At 43.6% G+C, this 18,217-nt stretch overlaps 2 long non-coding RNA genes across 2 annotated transcripts in view; both read left to right on the top strand.

The window, feature by feature from the left end:
* Nucleotides 1-18,217, top strand: part of LOC142776036 (uncharacterized) — a 108,609-nt gene that overhangs the window by 35,984 nt on the left and 54,408 nt on the right. The window lies entirely within an intron of this gene.
* On the top strand, nucleotides 1,812-3,921 carry LOC142777130 (uncharacterized). The gene is made up of 3 exons (XR_012887936.1): nucleotides 1,812-1,967; nucleotides 3,282-3,367; nucleotides 3,731-3,921. It is a non-coding gene; the product is annotated as an uncharacterized LOC142777130 (long non-coding RNA).

The raw sequence follows: 18,217 nt of genomic DNA, 5'->3' as shown, positions 1-18,217 counted from the left end.
TTGCCTCAATAGCACCCTAAAATAGGCTCTAAGGGTGCTTTTGTGCCTAAGAAGGGTGTAGGTGCCGATTCATCAGATGGAATATGCAGCATAAGAAGATCACATAATTATAATATTTGGGATTTTATGTCTCAAAAACCTCGATATGATTATGAGGGTCGTCGTAGTGGAAAGCTGCAGAGATTTTCACCATTTGGTGTTCTTTATTGAGCGCTCATATCACACAGTGCAAAGGCTTCTACCTTTTCGCCTCCGCCTTAATTCGACTGCCACGGCCGGCATCGAACCCGCGACCTTCTGATTGGCGGCCGAGCAGCGCAGCTGCTGCACGAATATGTGGACCTTGCGTTAAATGACGGCGTAATTGACTTAGAATGTGTGAAGGTGCTCTCCGAATACAGCAGAATGTCAGCAGAAGCAAATCGCGTTTCATCTATAATGGCAATTAACTGCAATCCATGTTACGAAAGCTTTCCTTAGCGTTGGTTATAAGCTGCAAGTTTGCTATGGATTATATACACACAAATAATGTTCGCCCGAGTATGGGTGGGTGTGTGTGCGTGTAAGCGCGATTGTGTGTACACCAGTGCATGTGTGCGTGCGCGTGTATGTGCGAGTCCGTGCTTGTGTTAAGCGTGCCTGTGCACATGTGTACGCCCATGCATGCGTGCGTTTACGGTCGCGTGTGTGTGTGGCCGTACGTGTGTATACGTGTATGTGTGTGCGCCTGTGAATAAGTATGCGTGTGTATCAGCCCGTGCGCCCTCGAATTTCGTGTGTGTGTGTGTGCGGGGGGGGGGAGGCACTGCTTCTTATTGTTTAAGGTCCCACACCTGTTCAGACTGGGAGACTATATGGGAGGTGGCTTAAGGAATGGCGGTGATCAACGCACTGTACACGGACTATTCAGTACATGCAAAACAGCTGCACATTTTCGTACCTCATCGTTGCTTACGAACTTGTTGTGGTAGCTGATTAGGTCCGCTGAGGCACTTCTACGCTCGAAAACGTTGGTTATGACCAATTCACACGGAAAGCTGTCACTGCACTAATGCACAACCATCGTTTATATTAACAACGTTTAACAACAACGTGCCCTGCCTTTGCTACAGGTGCTTAGCTAGCTCATTGGGTAACCATATGGAATTATGTGCTGATCATGTGGTCAGCAAACAGTTTGTTATAACAACCTCGGCATGTTTCGTGGTGCGTGACAAGCCTTCTAAACATCCGCGACTGTGGATTAATTTGTTCCAGCTTCGACTACGCATTCAGTGTTTGCGGCACCATACGCGGAAGTGCCAGACACAGACAATGCAAAAAGAAATTCCTCTGGAAAAAGGTGTAGCGATGCTCTCCCGCTAATGTCACCGAGGACGAAATAATTATTGTTTCTGGCCATTCCATGGTGCACTTTGTTTTCCGCATGTTTTGCTTCACTATTTTTCGCCCACTGCAATCGCATTCCGTCAAAATACTCAAGGAACCCGAGGCTGGTAAATAACCTGCGTCGCTGTGCGACTGGCTGGAAGGAGAGTTGCCATTTACAAGTAGTCATTCCGCGAGGAACGGCCGTCCGCCGTATGCGCCATAGCGTTTGCTCTTCGGCGCCGTCCTGGCGAGTTTCCCGCTCCTCCCCCCCCGCTCACCCCGGCCAGCGTTGCTCCCACAACGGCAGCGTAGATAAGCGAATAGTTGCGTCACCGAACACCTGCGTCGACAGCTGCGGCGCCGCCGCGGGGCTTTAGCAGCCGCCAGTGCCTCCTCCTTCTCTCTCTCAACGTCGCTCTCTCTGTCTCATCGTCTTTCAAATGCGTTGCGTTGGTCTGGGGTCTTGGTCGCTGTGTGTATTCTAGCGAACAGGCGCATATTCAATGGTGGTCACGCATGACACCGTGTTCGAAGTGACGCTCGGATTAAGGAATATTCATGGAGTGGCGGACACGGACAACGTGGGCCTGTTAACGGTGAGTGTACTGCTTTCGTAAATAGTAATCATACAGCGCTAGCTGGGCGCCTGCAGCAGCTCTGCCGAAGTAGGCTGCCAGCCATTTACAACAGCATGCGTTCGCGGGCCTGTTGCAGATGCCCGATTAAACGTGTGACTTAACGAGTTCACACTGCTATGCGCGATGTTGTGTAAGTGCCTGCATCACTCTTACAGTGAGTGATGTGATCACTTAACAAGGGCGGGATTAGTTGCTGATCGCACATTGTCTCTACACTGCACAAAGTGATTGATACTGTTTTAAGATGTGCTTTGGGCTACATCGTACAACATTTCTATTAATACTCAAATGTGCAACGTGCTTCTTTAGGTGTAAGCGCAAAAAAAGAAAGAAAAAGCAAAAATTATGTACAGAGGCGCACTGTACGAAATGGCTTTTTTTTGCTTAAAGACGGTATAGTTGGAGGTGCTGATATGCCGCGATGCTCCCAGCACGTGCGCCTCGGTCTTTTAAGCTATTTAGGACAAGTGCCACCAGCAACAGGGAAAGATCTAGCAGACTTCCAAAGGCGCGTTGTTGTGGCCATCGCCGTGCGTTGTTTTCCCTCGTTTCTGTTTCCTGTTTTCGTGCTTCGCTTTCATCTGCGATAATGTTCGGCGTTATAACAGAATCACGAGAGTATACGTGACTGTTGGAGCTATGTGCGGTAGCTCTAGCATAAGCCATGGCTGATGCAACGTAGTCGGCGTCCGCGCGCGTTGGTGTCGTTCGAGCGCTCTTACTTGCGTGATTGTGTTTAACTGAGTATTTAGGCACGGGTTACGTTTGTAAATCCCGTAGTCAATAATCGCTAATAGCGTGCCCCTGATTGCCATCAGAGGATGGGCTTGGTTGTCGAAATATGCCAGACGCTTTTTCTGAAAGCAAGCTTTGAATTTTTTTAAAAAAAAAAGTACTTTCATACGTGCAAGGCAATGCCTATTGCAGGCCCGCAACTCTTTAAAAACTGGACAAGCTATCAGATCTTTTATCAAATTACAATGAATTAAGATGATTGAATTATAGATGACGAATTTCTGTGCTAGATTAGGTGCACAAAACACATGTTCGCAGCCCTACGTCTCGAAAGCAGGCAAATAGGAAGCACAGCGTCAAATTTGGATTAGATTCCATTGACGGAGCGTCTTGTGAGAGTAGAAAGAACGAGAAAATTGTTCATTTTTGATGCCCTTATAGAGGCAGTCAGAATTGCACTGATTGGTGACTTGTAACAATTCCTCAGATTGTTAGAGGCGTGATTAAAGTCAGTAAATCTTTTACTTTTTTTTGCAGACCTCTTCGCTAGTGCCACGCCCAAGATCATTTGTTCTCATGTAAAAGAAAAAGCAGAGATGTCTTCACTGTTTGTACATGAAGAGGTAAGTTTCTTGTGCATTTTGATTAATGCTACATGTTCGGAACGTTGTACTTTAGGAATTGTTTTTCACACTGGCTCACTACCCTAGAAGGAATTTGATTCTTAGGTGAGTTCAGGCAGCGTAAGTGCCATTTTCGAGCTGTAATCTTACACTTCACCTCATTTCGGGAATTTGCTGTATGCTGGAAAACTCTTATCTTTATCATACGAAATTATTGGAATGTATGGGTTGTATGCTTCAAGTTCAGTGTAATGTCAATTACACGCCATTTCGAAGGATACACACTACACATTCTTTATATATGGTGCTGCCAGAACAGCACGAACATCCTTTTATGAGAAGTCATATTTGCACTTATTACAGGATGAGAGGGTGCCGCTGACGTCCTGCGTAGTCTACCCCCCGGCCCCAGCCTAGAGCAAGCCTACTTCCTGAACCTCCACATGGATAACCGAAAAATCTTCCGTGTCAGTAATGACGAAGAAGGAGTGACAGCACTGATGAGTTGATTTTTTTTATTTTCAACATTGTCTACGGCCGCAAGGCCTTTAACATCCACCGTGACTGAGCGGCTTTTTGTCGGCGTGAGTTTGGAGTTTATCAAAGAAGTTGTTCAGGCAGTACGACACTGAAAATTTTAGTGTCACAATGCCTGAACAACTTTTTCTAGTGTGGTCATGGTAGATGAACAAACATTGTTATTTGTGTAAGTTATTTTGCTTAAATATAGCTGGACCACTCCATGCCAAACGTCCCAGCCACTTTGGTGACCATCTGAATTGTATTTGAAAAAAAAAGTGCTGACTTACTGCGTTGAAAACAGTGAACTGCTAGAATATTTCAGCGAGAAAAAAAGTTTTGTTCATGTGGCTGGCTTACAACTTCCTGGCATAATGCCGTCTGTGTGCTGTTTGTGGAAAATTTCGTTTTAAAACTACCGCTTGTTTTTTCTAAAGCAAATTCGGTCTACCTGTTAAGTAAATGTGCTTCTGTAAGGTATTTGAAGCTCAATAATAATAGTGCATTTTTTTGCCACATTCGCTTCCAAGAATAAAGCCAAAATGTGTTATGTTTGCATTTTTATTGCAATATTGCACTTTGTATGAATATCTGAGCAGTGAATACTTACTCTACAGAAGGTATATTTTGAGGAAAAAATATCTTTAGACCTCTCAAGCTGCTGAAATATACGAGAAAATATCATGAATTTCACAAAATTGTGATTTTTGTCCGTATTGAGATGCAATTTGCTCCATGTTGTGATACAATGAAAACTTATCATTATACCTGAATTGTAAGAAAATGAAATTTTTTCTGTAATAAAAATCTTATCGCAACAAGGACAGTAAAGAGCGCTGTCAACTGAATTTTATTGAAGGTGCTACGAGCGTTTTTATACTGAGCACAAGACCAGGGCTCATCTGCAACAACACATGTGTGACCATGACAAAATAATTTTAACCGAGAAAAGAATACTCTTTTTCGGAAAAGATAAGTGAAGGTGTACTCATGCATTGATCCTTGGCCTTCCTGATAAAGAGTTCTAAAATCTCATTTTTCTGCTTGCTTTTTTTTTCAAAAACCGTGTTTTATGAAACCTAGGACTACACTTACATTCTTTACGGTGCCCGGCCATGAGACTACTATAGCCCTTCTTAACATTTAAAGCATGCTGTCTTGCTTGATCATTGAAGCATTGCCCAGTTTGTCCTATGTTTACTTTTCCACATGTTAGCGGCATCTTATACACATTAGATTGGCATTCAGTAAACCTATTCTAGTGAGGAATGGTGCAAGATGGACTATTCCTGTTGCTTTAAGTACATGCACTTTTTAAAGCTTGCAAGGGGTAGAAAACCACAATGTCATATCTGCTGGCTCTTTTCCTAAAATTGTGACACACCTTATGTAGGTAGTACCGTGTGACATGCAAAGGTGATTGGTCATTCTCTTTTTCTTTTGGTCCTGTTTCCTTTAACTTTACTTTCTGCAGGAGGGTTTCGCAAACAAGTGTGATGATGCTTTTGGGGTATTGGCTGGTGCTATCAGCCCAGGAGTGCTAAGAATGTTCTGCCTTTTCATAGTGGGCATTCAAAATTAGTAGAAAGAGGAATTGATACCACATGTACTCAGGCCACCCTTCAGAAGTCATGTTAGCTCAAGGGTGAGGTCAGGTTTGAAAACCAGTATAAGAGACTAAAAGATACTGGGTATCCCAACAGAATCATCACACCCGTTTGCAAAACCCTCCTGCAGAAAGTAAAGTTAAAGAAGACAGGACCAACAAAAAACAATGACCAAAACCTTTGCATGTTATACCACTTCATGTGTCTCACAATTAAAAAATAGCCAGCAGATATGATATTAGCGTGTTGTTTTCCACCTCTTGCAAGCTTTCAAAAGTGTGTGTACTAAACAGCAACAGGAATAGTCAATCTTGCCCTATTCGTCACGAGAATAGGTTTACTTAATGCCAATTTAACGTTTGTAGAAGTATTTTTTATCAGGTAAACCAATGATCAGTGCATCACTACACGTTCACTTATCCTTTCAGAGAGGGAGTATTCTTTTCCCAGTTAAGATTATTTTGTAGTGCTCACACGTGTCGTCGCGCATGAACACGGTTCTTGTACTCCGTATAAAAGCGCTCGTTGCACATTCATTAAATTCAGTCGACAGTCGGCGCTCTTTCCTGTCCTTTCTGTCTCTTCCTAAAGTTGTCGCGCTGTGACTAGCACACAACCACGACGAACCAACTCTCCCAAATTAAGCTCTTGTTACGTAACACGTAGACCGAGTTTCGTATGTAAAGAAGGAGCGGTGCTTTTAACATAAAATTTTTCACACACAACACCTAGACGGCATTCCAGGAAGTTCAGAGGGCAACCACATGACCAAATATTTTTCCTCTCCTAAATATTCCAGAAGTTCACTATTTTCAATGCAGCACGAGTTTTTCGAATACATTTGAGGTGGTTTCAAAATGGCTGGGACATTTGGCATAAAGTGCCCCAGCTGTGTCATTAGCCATAATTATGCATTACCTCTTTTGTTTTTTGTGTGTTTTGACTCAGTTTTGTGTTCGTTTTTAGCTTATTGTGTTTCTGATCATTGTATTGGTTTCTTAAGTATTCGCTAAAGTTATATGTGCGAAAACCCGTATATGTTTGCATGTACATCATTTCTCATAACCAATTGTTATACATCCAGGAATACAAAGCTTAATCCACTGTGATTGTATACATTTGAAAACACTATCCATACATATTTTTGTGTGCATTACTTCTTGGGAACGATTGAGTACATAAAGGCGTATATAGTGAAATCATGGTGATTTTATATATCTGAAAGAATCATAAGTATATATTTGCCTGTATTTCATTCCTATTAACCGATTGTGTACATGAAAGAGTATTAAACTGGAAACCACTGGGATTGTAGATACTTGAAAGAATTATAGGGATATATTAGCGTATATTTCATTTGTAGTCTCTATGTACTTGAAGCAGTATACTAAACTGAAACCAGTGTAATTGTATGTTGCAAAGAATTGTCAATGAAGTGAAACTGAATAAATATAATAAACATTTGAGGTGTTGCATGTGTAGTGTACGTATACGTGAACGTATATCTGGTGAAAAAGTTGTGTGGCAGAAGAAAAGTTTGTTTTATTTGCCTATTAAATAAACGCAATATGCAAGAACATCAAGGCTTCATTTTCTGTAACGCGCATTATGCATATACTGTGAAGTATATATAGATCCAGCACAAGTTCATACACGATAGTACGCGTTTATATTTTTGCCCAGACGCAATGAATGGAGCTCGACAGGTGGCGCACCATTGATAATCAGGACCACTTTCTTCAAGTAGTGTGTAATCAGTGCATGCCGATATCTATTAGTGCAGTCTAAAAGAATACTGGCACCCCTGCCATGGGCACTCAACACCCTTGTGCACCCTTCTCGCACCCTCCTCAGAGGGTGCTAAAAAAGTGATGGACATCGAAGGCACCCTTCCTTAAGGGTGTTTTTGTAACACCCTACAGTTTTTTTACATGTACACCCTATTCTAAGGGTGCATGAAAAAGCACCCTTTTTGGAAGGTGCTGAATTAACACCCTTAGGGTGTAGTCCACGGGACAAGCTCATTTACACCCTTCTGGGTGTAAAAATTTTTACTGTGTGCCTCCTCGTTTGTACTGCTGACTGCGTCATTGAGACTCCAGCACTCCCATAACATAAGCCCCAGCGTTGCCCGGAGATCGCATGCTTTGCATTTATCTGTCGAATACAGGCCAGGGTAACAGAGGCGAAAGATCAATGGATTTGGAAAAGTTGATTTGATTTGTGGCATTTAACGTCCCGAGACCACCATATGATTATGAGAGAAGCCGTAGTGGAGGGCTCCGGAAATTTTGACCACCTGGGGTTCTTTAACGTGCACCCAAGTATGAGCACACGGGCCTACAACATTTCCGCCTCCATCGGAAATGCAGCCACCGCAAGCGGGATTCGATCCCGCGACCGGATTTGGAAAAGTGTCTGTTTGGAGTGGTCTCCATGCAACTGACTGATTCTTGGTTAATTTGCAGTGTGGTGGCGGGTATTTACGCCTATCGAACTTGTAGTGCTGCGTAATCTCACTGTAGCTAGTCATACGTTCCTCCCACTCCGACACTTTTCCGCGTGTGGCCTCGGTAGAGGCGGCATGCGCAGCTGCTCGGTTCGTGAGCTCTCGAGCCGCCGCGTCTGCAGCCTCGTTGCTGGCCAGAGGGCAGTGCGTGTGGGCAGGTGTCCATATCACAAATGTATCATTTTTGTTTCGTATTCTTTCCGCGTTGATCGTGCTAACGTGCTATGCTAACGGCCGGGACACCCGGCCGTTAGCATAGATTTGTATCGCCACTTGCGAGTCGCTGATCACTATTCCGGCCTCAGTGATGGCCACCGCAAGGGCGATGGCCACCTCCTCGGCCGTCTATGCGTGCTGGGTTTTAACCGTAACGCTCGTCTTGCATTCGCCTTCGTGGTCGACCACCACAGCCACTAAGCCGCGCTTGCGCGCGTAACGAGCCGCGTCAACGAACACCGCTTCTTTGCACTTGCCGAATTTCCGCTGCAAATCCCGCGCCCGTATGTTTCTCCTACCAGCGTGATACTCAGAATAGTGGTCCCTCCGTTACCGAGAAATATGCAGACGGGAGCTGGGTACTTTTTTATATCAGTACCACTTTTTCTATAGAATGCGAGAAGTATAGATACGCGCTTGTACAAGTTGACTGTTTGGTACACGTAGTAAATTTTTTTTCAGGTTTAAAGATTGTCGGAAAGATTATGAATTTGTCTCGAATATAGATTTCACATCATGCAAGTTGTTGCGAGGGCGACTGGTTCAGAAGATGTAAGCTAACTTTTACGTTTGAGGTAATTTTGAAGTTTTCGGGTTACATAAAATTTTGAAGATGTGGGTGCCATCAAAACACAGGCGTGCAGACTTTTGTATGGCTATGTTCCGACTACACACACAATGCGGATATATTTCGGAAGATACTGAATCGCTATACGGCAGAAGGCGCGTCTCTTTCTTACCAGCTAACTTTGTTCGGGACGCGCATGGGGAGAGCCGAACGAAGGAATACATATAGATGAGTGCTAACCTGTGCCCTATTCAATTGGGCACTTTACACTTCCGGTTGAAAAAAAAAAACGGTAATGAAGCTATATTTAAGTCCATAAAGTATTAGACTGTTATTTTAAAAATACACACCGAGTGTTGTTCACTGACGGACACACATATTGGGAAAGTCTGCAGTCATGTACAAAATAAACGTAGTAAGGGTACTTCCTTTTATTCGTGCAAGAAGGCTCAAGCATAGGATATTTTCTTCCAAGAGTAACTCGCAAAGAGACACATTTATTGTCGAAGTATTACAGAAGGTGCTTTAATTACCACGTGTATAGCATTGTTGATTATTTTAATGGGCCTCAGTGATCGCTGGGTTCGCGGAGATCACTGCGGCCGTGGCTCTGTGCCGAAGCCTGTCCATTTTTAGTGGGATATGAGTAAGCCTTAGTAGATACGACGGCCAACTCAAACTAAATACGGCACAACAAATTTGGTTCTCAGCGGGATGATGCCTTTAGTTACTAATTGTGTCGCGATAAAGCTTAGAATGAAGTCACGTCGAAGTTGTTGCAAAGAGAGCAGGACGCAGCAGCATGTATACGCGTACAGTGCTGGTGTGGCGTGGCTTTTGCGATGGATGAAGACAAAGCCCTTCCGACGAGGTCATTGAAAGTCACAGTTTTTGTATTCCTGGGATGTCTACAGTAGTTCCTTTTCTAGAGTAACGGTCAGCTTGCTTGCAGAAACTATGCGGCTGTTTGAGAGAAATGGCTCTTCGCGTAGTGCCCCAAAGTTTTGGTTATCTTGTGCTACTTCAGTGCTCATAATTTTTTGCTTGCGCACGCGTCCTTCTTGAATGACAGATGACTTGCCCTGCACTTTTGAGGTCTATAGGCGTAATAAGCTTAAGATGCTCATAAGGCACGTGAATAGCCAGCAATATTTACGACTGTGCAACTCAATTCTCGTTTAATTAAAGGTGCCCCGAACAGACAGGACAGGAAGTATACGAGCGACCGGAATGCGATAAGGACAGTGCCCGTTTCTCTGTGACGACGTCACCAAAACTCCGAGGCCTTCACGGAAAACGTGCATCATTTATTATTGAGTGCCTGATAAGCGCAAAATAAATAAGGCATGACAGCCCCAGTGTTACGCTGAGCCTTCTGCTTGAGGCGTTTCGAGAGGGTGCAGGCGTCGCTTTACGCGGTTGTTCCTCCCGCTAAACTACAACGCTATGTGTACGTGGTACGTGTGCCACGGAACCATGGATCGAGAGGAGATCATTTCGGCCACCATAGAGAGGTCCTAAACTACGTTTCCAAATAATTATCGAATTATCTTAGCATCAAAGTTTGGTCACTCTCGAATCGATTGCCGAAAAAAATGTCTCAGATCCACCAGGGATGAGCGGAGTTACAAGGATTTGACGCACACTTCAAGGCATTCTCTCTTCTCTCGCACAGGACTGTGGAATATACGCATGGAGGGATGGATTGGAGTTAGGTCCACGCGTTTTATAACCTCGAGTGTGCGTGATCAAACGCGGCTACTCCTTCTCGTAGTGAATCCAGTGCGTGCTGGTCTGGCTCCCGGCTAATACTACTGCACCAGGGAGCGCCGCACTAGCACGTGAAGGCCGCGGGACAAGTAGCGCATCTGATCCAAACACCGCTCTTGATTTATGTCAGCTATTGCATATAGCATGCCAACTGCTCTGTGACGCTAAAAAAGCACAGGCCTCGGGCTGAAAGGAGGGCGCCTAACTATAAATGGGAACTTTGCACAGCGATTTCGAACGCTCTGTGTTGCGCACGACTGAAAAATTTGATCTGTTCAATGCAGTCAATTGTTGTCACATAATTTGTTTTTTACCGATCTTGTAGGTCTGTTGGTGTCTCCAACGATGAAGAAACTTTAGGGGAGGTTCTTCTTTATGGACACGAGGTTGTTTCGAACCGGTGTCCACCAAGGCTTCACCGACATCCTTTTCTTCATAGATGTACCGTCGGTGAAGTTCACACGAACCGATTCATTGAATTAGGCGATCTGACACTCTAACTCATTAAATCTAGTTCGCGACGATAACAGCAAGGTGCTCACTCACTGCGCTATTAACACTCAAACAAAACTTAAATTTGTCGGTCACACTTTCTCCATTTCACATTGTTTGGCAGGACGTGGTGTCGCCGTCTGGGATCGGATAATTACAGCATCATTGCACTAACGAGTGCCTACAAGGAGCGCTTGGGTATGTGTCAGCTTTTGGTGGGATGCGGAATGCCTTCCCGCGCTCAACGCTCAAGCTAAAAACGCAGCCCCTCCTGTTCCCTGATGCACTGGGTGGTTACGCATGAGCACAAGTGTCGGTTACCCTGTCATTGGAGGGCGTCCATCTTCGTTTCTATTCTCAACTGATGAGGCTTAGAATTATTGCATATCAAGCTCGAATTTTATGTGCATGCTGATTTTGATGCCGCCTTTGCGTGGCATTCAGTATATGTTGTATCCCCATGTACGTTATTTACTTCGCTACCACAAGCGTCAAGTCATAATCTTGGTGAATTTGTCGTGGGGATGGAAATGTATCATGAATTAGGTGTCAACATCCGTGCACCCACGTCAAATGAGGCTATAGATGCGAAACACCAATATACGTTGTGCAAGCTCTCACACATCAGTGTACAAGAAATGACCAATACACACATGTCTAGACAGGGTTGACTATCATGTTAAAAAGATTTTTTCTTATTATGTTAAAACGTTTTTTTTAGGCGTTCTAGGCAAGGGTAATAGTGAAAGAACGGGGGTGTTGAACATGGCTTAAACACATATCAAACGAGCCAACGTGAAAAAAAAAAAAAAAACACGAGAGTGGAAAGTGGGAGGGTTGCTCGAGCAGCAACTCTGAACTTTGATTTTACAGGTGCGCGCTCTAACTCTCCATCTCGCCAGCCATAAGCGGGTGATTCGTATACCCTTCTACGTGCTGTGCTCTGAACGCCAAGAGTGGGCGAAAGGTGTCCCTGGCGCGGCCGTATTTTCTTACACCAACGTTTTGTAGAGTTGCGTGAGATCGGATTCAAAAGAGTTAGCTGGCACGATCGCTTCGTGGAACATTGCAATTGGTTACTAACCCACTCAAGGCTTCAACTCTGTGGGGAAACTGACTTTTTAAAAATATATTATGGCAACACAAAGACTCAGAAAGACACTGCAGTAGAGGACTCTGGGTTAAAAATTGCCACATGTTGCATATGACGCTTGGCATTCAGACTGAGTTTGTGTACTGCCGCCGTTAAAATGTGACTATACTTGTTGTGTAATCAAGCCCACAATGTCTTCTTTACCTGAAGCCTATTAAAACGATTGATCCATTGGTGTACCCTGGTACGCGTTTTGCTTTCGTGAGCTGCTGTGTGTTCTGTTATTTGATAGAATTTTAACTCTTAGCTCAAAAAACTTTGTGATCGAAGGATCGTTTTCTCATCCTGCATGCACATGAGAACAAGACCAGAAATATATTGGTGAATTTCCGTCAGGCTTGCTATTGTAGTGTGACATGCGTTTCATGTTATGAAGTAATGACATAAAAGCAATACGTTTTTTTTACTTACAGTGTTATAACAAAGGGTGGACACAGTAACCAGAACTTATTTAGCAATTTCAATAAAATCAACTCCAGCTGACGTGTATTCAAAATTGGCCAGCGCTGAAATCAAGCGTGTTAATGCGGAACATGTTTATAGGCATGTATTACGTGTCTTGTAATTCTATCTATGTAATGCCACGCATGCATATCATGCACATATGCTGATATCCCACCTAAAGAGGGCCCGAACGGCACCATGCTATTTACTCATTCATGTAATGCCAAGTCCTTGCTTTTGTCAAAGGCGGAAATGTTGTAGACCCGTGTGCTCAGATTTGGGTGCACGTTAAATAACCCGAGGTGGTCAAAATTTCTGTAGCCCTCCACTACGGCGTCTCTCATAATCAAATGGTGATTTTGGGACGTTAAACCCCACAAATGAAATGAATGCTTTTGCCATATACATTACACTTAAGCCACGTGATGCATATTCTAATATTTACTCAGTTAATGAAAGTTCTACTTAAAGTAGCAGTAATATAGATTGATACATTCATATGAGAGGTCACGCACTCAGGCACACCGCTTGCAGTGCGGCAAGGACCATCTGGTAAATGGGGAAGCGCAGAACAATGAGCGAATACGCTAAACATTAGCTGATAACAGCATCTATATGTGCGAGCAAAAATATTTTATATATGGTGAGAGATTGATCTATAATTTATTCACTTTCTTTCGTTGACATTAAAAAAACTTCTAGTGAGAGTTTTCATATGGCAACTTCTACCGACAATTTTTATCTCGTCGAAGATCACGCCTGCATGCATTACAATGCTGCGCTAAGTTGATGTTGTTTACATATATATATATATATATATATATATATATATATATATATATATATATATATATATATATGCTACGGATGTTCAAACGCTCGATCACTTATGCCACGCTCAGTTTGGACTATGCAGACTGCTTCAAAACTAAGTGATATTTGATAGATCACACGATGGTTCTATTCCCGAATGTTATGATACGTCTTTTGACGCCAGGAACTGTTTACTTTTTTTTCCTCCTTGATATTTCAAGCACGTGTAGTTTTACGCAACACAGAATTAAAAAAAATGCCTGTAATCAATCGACAACTTTATTGCAGCTGCGTAGCTCATTTCAAGCGGCGCCCATTACCTGTGGGAGAAATCGAAATATTAATCTGCTAATTCAAACATAGTAATTATGCTTTAAACGATTACATTGTGGTACATTTTGTAATTCACGAATTGTGGCCCGTGAATCCAAAAGTCCTATTGACTTTCAAAAAATGTTCAGACATTCATTCCCAAAGTGTGGGATCAATGCACTTTCGAGACTATGAGCAGAAAACTTTTCGTTTTTTTTTTTAAGTGTAACGAGAGGGACGGCGAATGTTTGCAGCAAGTTTGATAGCGCATATCTCGAAATTCCTCCTGCCCAATATTTCATTCCATGTGCGTATGTACGGCAAACTGAGCGGCTGAAGTTCTACAATTGTTTTATCTACAATATCGTAATTATTAAGAAATTCATTTGTTTTGTTACAAATGCAATTATGATCGTACCTTCGTTTTTTGTGTACGTATAATGTCGCCCGCTTGAAGTAAATGAGCTAAAGGACTACATTAAGTCCTTTGTCAAAGCCAGTCTGTTAAGATTCTACGTTGAGTGAATAAACACTAATCCGGGTGCACTGATATTCCAGTCAGTAAACGTTTGTTGCTGTAATCCAATAATATTTACAGAAAATTGCTGATGGCATGCGTGTGTCGGCGAAATATAGTGATATGTGTTAATGGACAAGTATGAATGCAGAAGGCCTAATGGTATACCATAAAGCCACGGCGGCAGAATGCCATGCCTTTACAAAGCAACTGGAGCCGCGCGAATCGAAAACGCAGTGCCTGGCTGTTCGACTTTCAACTGCGTCACCTATAGGCACTTTTGCTTCCAGCTCTGTTTCTCTCTCTCTCTCGAAGCAGTCGTCTGTTTGTCGATCGCAGTAGCTCAAGAATCGGCACATGACACAATCTGGGGAGCTGCGACTCACGCGGCATAATGCTTGCTCAACAAAGACGCGGGCAGCTATAGAGAGGAACCGCTATGCCAAAAAAGCTACAGAAGGAATGGCGTTGCACCGCTGCGGCGAGCGCAAATGACAGCGGCATCAAAACCAGGGGTGCAACGAGAGCCCCATGAATGGCACGCGCACTGCCTCCAACCGCGACAGATAGACAAACAGCCAGTCTTTGGGGGGGGGGGGCGGAGAAGATATCTTTGTATAGGTCGAACGGCCTCCCTAAGATTGCACCGTTCACCACCGTTCCGCCCTCTCGTAAGGCAGACGCAGCCAAGTGGGAAAGCAGCGTGCACGAAGAAGAAAACGGTGCAAGCCGACCACACCGACAGTGGCGTCGGAATTCGATAAGGGAAGACCGAAATGCGGTGGTGCCGGCTGTGGCTGCTAGACCCAAAGTGACATACTGAGCGGGTAGTTGCGCAAATTTTCGGCACCGCGTCTCCATATCACTCACTGTGCTGGCTCAGTGAGCCCGCGTTGAATAGTTGCGCCGATTGGTGAACGATGAGAGCAGTGAGACGAAAGAGACGAGAAGGAATCGACGCCAGGTGGCCTTCGTTTTATCAGCGTCTAGGACGCTGCTTGCAAGCAGTTGACTTGGGTGAAATACCTTTTTTTAAAGACGATAGTCTTTCTGGGGGACCTTCGACGGAAAAATTTTGGTCTGTCTGTCTGTCTGTCTGTCTGTCTGTCTGTCTGTACACTTGTCTGTTTGTCCGCCCTAACGATACCTCAAACGGCATCAAACGGCCCACCCCATCCGCCGCGCCCACCAATATTGCTCAAGGTTTAGCGTTTATAGTTGTGCGATTGTCAATTAAAATGAAAAAGTTGTATCTGAGGCACCACAACAACGCGTCTATGTTTTCTATGTCAGCCTTTATACCAGAAGAGGCACACACAAGTAACTCTAAGGAATGTAGCGTTTAATCGCGCTGCACTGACAGTGCAACGCAATGCTCAAAAAGGTGTTTCCAACGCTTTGCTACGACGTCACGGTGGTGGCACCTGCCCGTCGCTTTGCGTTCTACACCTTATCACATCCGAGACTGGCGCGCATCTTTCTTCGCGGGCTGCACGCCTTCGTTTTCGAAAATAACTGCCAGATGGCACTTGTGTCTAACGTGCCTAGATGCGCTCGTTCGCCTCCGCCACACGCTCAAGACACTCTAACGCAGCGCCTCCAGAATACCATTCACCGATTTTCTTTCGCAGAACATCAAATAAACGTTTTGTTCACTCTCTCCAGGCGCAAGACTATCGTCTTTCGACGACATTTACAGTGTAATATGTAGATCCGGGCCAATTTTTTTCCCTCAACGGCTTCACGCTTACACCTTGACTCCGCCTTTGATAGCGTATGGAATATACACGCACTTTTTACCATGCATAGCAGAATAAGCTCTGGGAATTGACGGAAAATATACCGCCAGCTTAGCGGTAATTTATTCCTGAAAGCTTAACCAGTTCACCCAATTATTGAGTGGCAGAAGAGTCGTCAAAATCATACTCTTGCCGAATGTCACCTAAACACTGGCTACTTGAATGGACAAATGATTAGGCCCTGCAGCAATAAAACGATCATTAAGCAGTGCGGGCTCTCACTGTAGGCAACTGTAATAACTAAGCGTACTTTCACCACGCTATAAAACGGCTCGTACCAGCCCCCGACTAGTGTTTTTTCTGTGTGTGAGTTGCGAGGGGGGGGGGGGGGATGTGTGCTTTAAGGAGTGTACACACAAGCTAAGCATACCATGGTGAAAAGAAAGTTATATGCAACCCTCACCACACACATACATGATAAGGTTACAGATTTATAGTAGCATAATAACATAACACATATGTAGATAACAAGTTACAGAAGTAAAAATAAAAATAAATCCTATAACGTTTGTATTCTAATGGTCAGTACTACAGCCCATTTTCTTCGGAGCCCTTTTATTACGATATTTATTTTTATAAAATAATTTATAAGGGTCAGTAAACATAAAAATAAAGACTTTTTGTTTCATTCACGGTAATGAAAATACGGCAGATTCTACTCATTCTAAGAGTCGATGGTGTCAATGTCATGTGAAGCAGTAGGCATGCAAATAAGTAGTGACCCATATAGCATTTTTTTATTGGTTTGAGTCACACGTTGCGAGATGGACAAACTTATTTGTGAATATTAAGCAATGCATACGTCATGGACTGGCTCGTAGGAAGAATCTTTTTTTTTTTTTGCACGGGGATGAACCACGAGGCCTTCGCGATTTGAGAAATGTGCCTATTTGAGAAAGCAACAATTTTAACGTAGAATATGCTTATAAGACCCGTTTAATGTCTACAGCACTGGCTACCAGATTTGTCGTGGGTTTTCTGGTACGTTGACGTCTGTGACGGTATCTGATGGTAAGACCTAGCGTTGGTATACACGTTTACCAACATATGTCAGTTGTATGTAAATGAAGTGCACGTTAATGTGTGATGTGTGCATGTAGTGAAAAATGGGTTTTGTTGTAGTCCTCTGGGTTGGGCAATGAGTAAAGGAAATAATTATTATGTAGTGTTATATACATTGTTACAAAAGCCCATAGCGAACACTGCAACCACAGTTACGCTTCATACGATATGAGGCTACTGTAAGCTTTTTTTTTTTCATGAGCAGTTTCAAGCAGTGGCGTAACTTTGTGGTAGAATACTCGACTATCCCGCAGAATGCCTGGGTTTGACTATGGTTGTCACCGCAATTTTCTATCTAGACGTTCCACCAATTTTTACTTCACCAACAAAGCTGCTTACGCCTGTTCCGCCTGCGATAAAACCTGCATAACGCAATCGCGTAAAGTTTTTCGAAAATCTGTTATCGTCGTTGCCACTTTGGTCCAAAAGGTCCATTACCTGCAGCTCCTACCTGCATTCCTCGAACCGTGGTGTGCGGGTATGTGCCACATGTTCCTGAAGGAAAGTGTTTCATTTCATACGCGGCTAGTGCCTCGGGTTATTTGTTCATCGAGTTCGCCATACACTAATGCCCTTCCATGTAAATTTTGGTGCGTATTAAGCAAAGAAGACGACCACGAGAGCACTCAGACGTAGGCGGCTAAGCAGAGTAGATACGTAGATAGAAACGGTGAAAGTGACATGCAGTTCGTTAAGAAATACTTCACATTTAAAACAGTACAACTCGCACAGTTTGTCACATGTAAGCTTGTCTGAATTACACGCACACAGCGACCACACTCATATTCACTTGTGTCTTTCATAACTATCTTCTTGCAAATACACGCGCTACCATAAAAAATAACGCAAAAGGGGACAAGTTGACTATATATCTCGCAGAGATAAGTAGTTGAATGAAGAAGCGTGCATCGCAGATATCACCAGGCAGCTAGAAAACGACAAAGCCATTTTAGAAGGCGATAACTGAAGGAGAATGTGTATGTGTGTGAGAGAGGCCATAAAATGAAATAAAAGAGCTTGCAAAATAAAAATCGACACATTTTTCGTAGTTTGCCAGAGAACACGAATC

Source organism: Rhipicephalus microplus, chromosome X, assembly GCF_043290135.1.
Source record: "Rhipicephalus microplus isolate Deutch F79 chromosome X, USDA_Rmic, whole genome shotgun sequence".
Lineage (NCBI taxonomy): Eukaryota > Metazoa > Arthropoda > Arachnida > Ixodida > Ixodidae > Rhipicephalus > Rhipicephalus microplus.
Note: the sequence above shows the minus strand (reverse complement) of the source record. Positions and strands in the feature narration are given on the sequence as shown.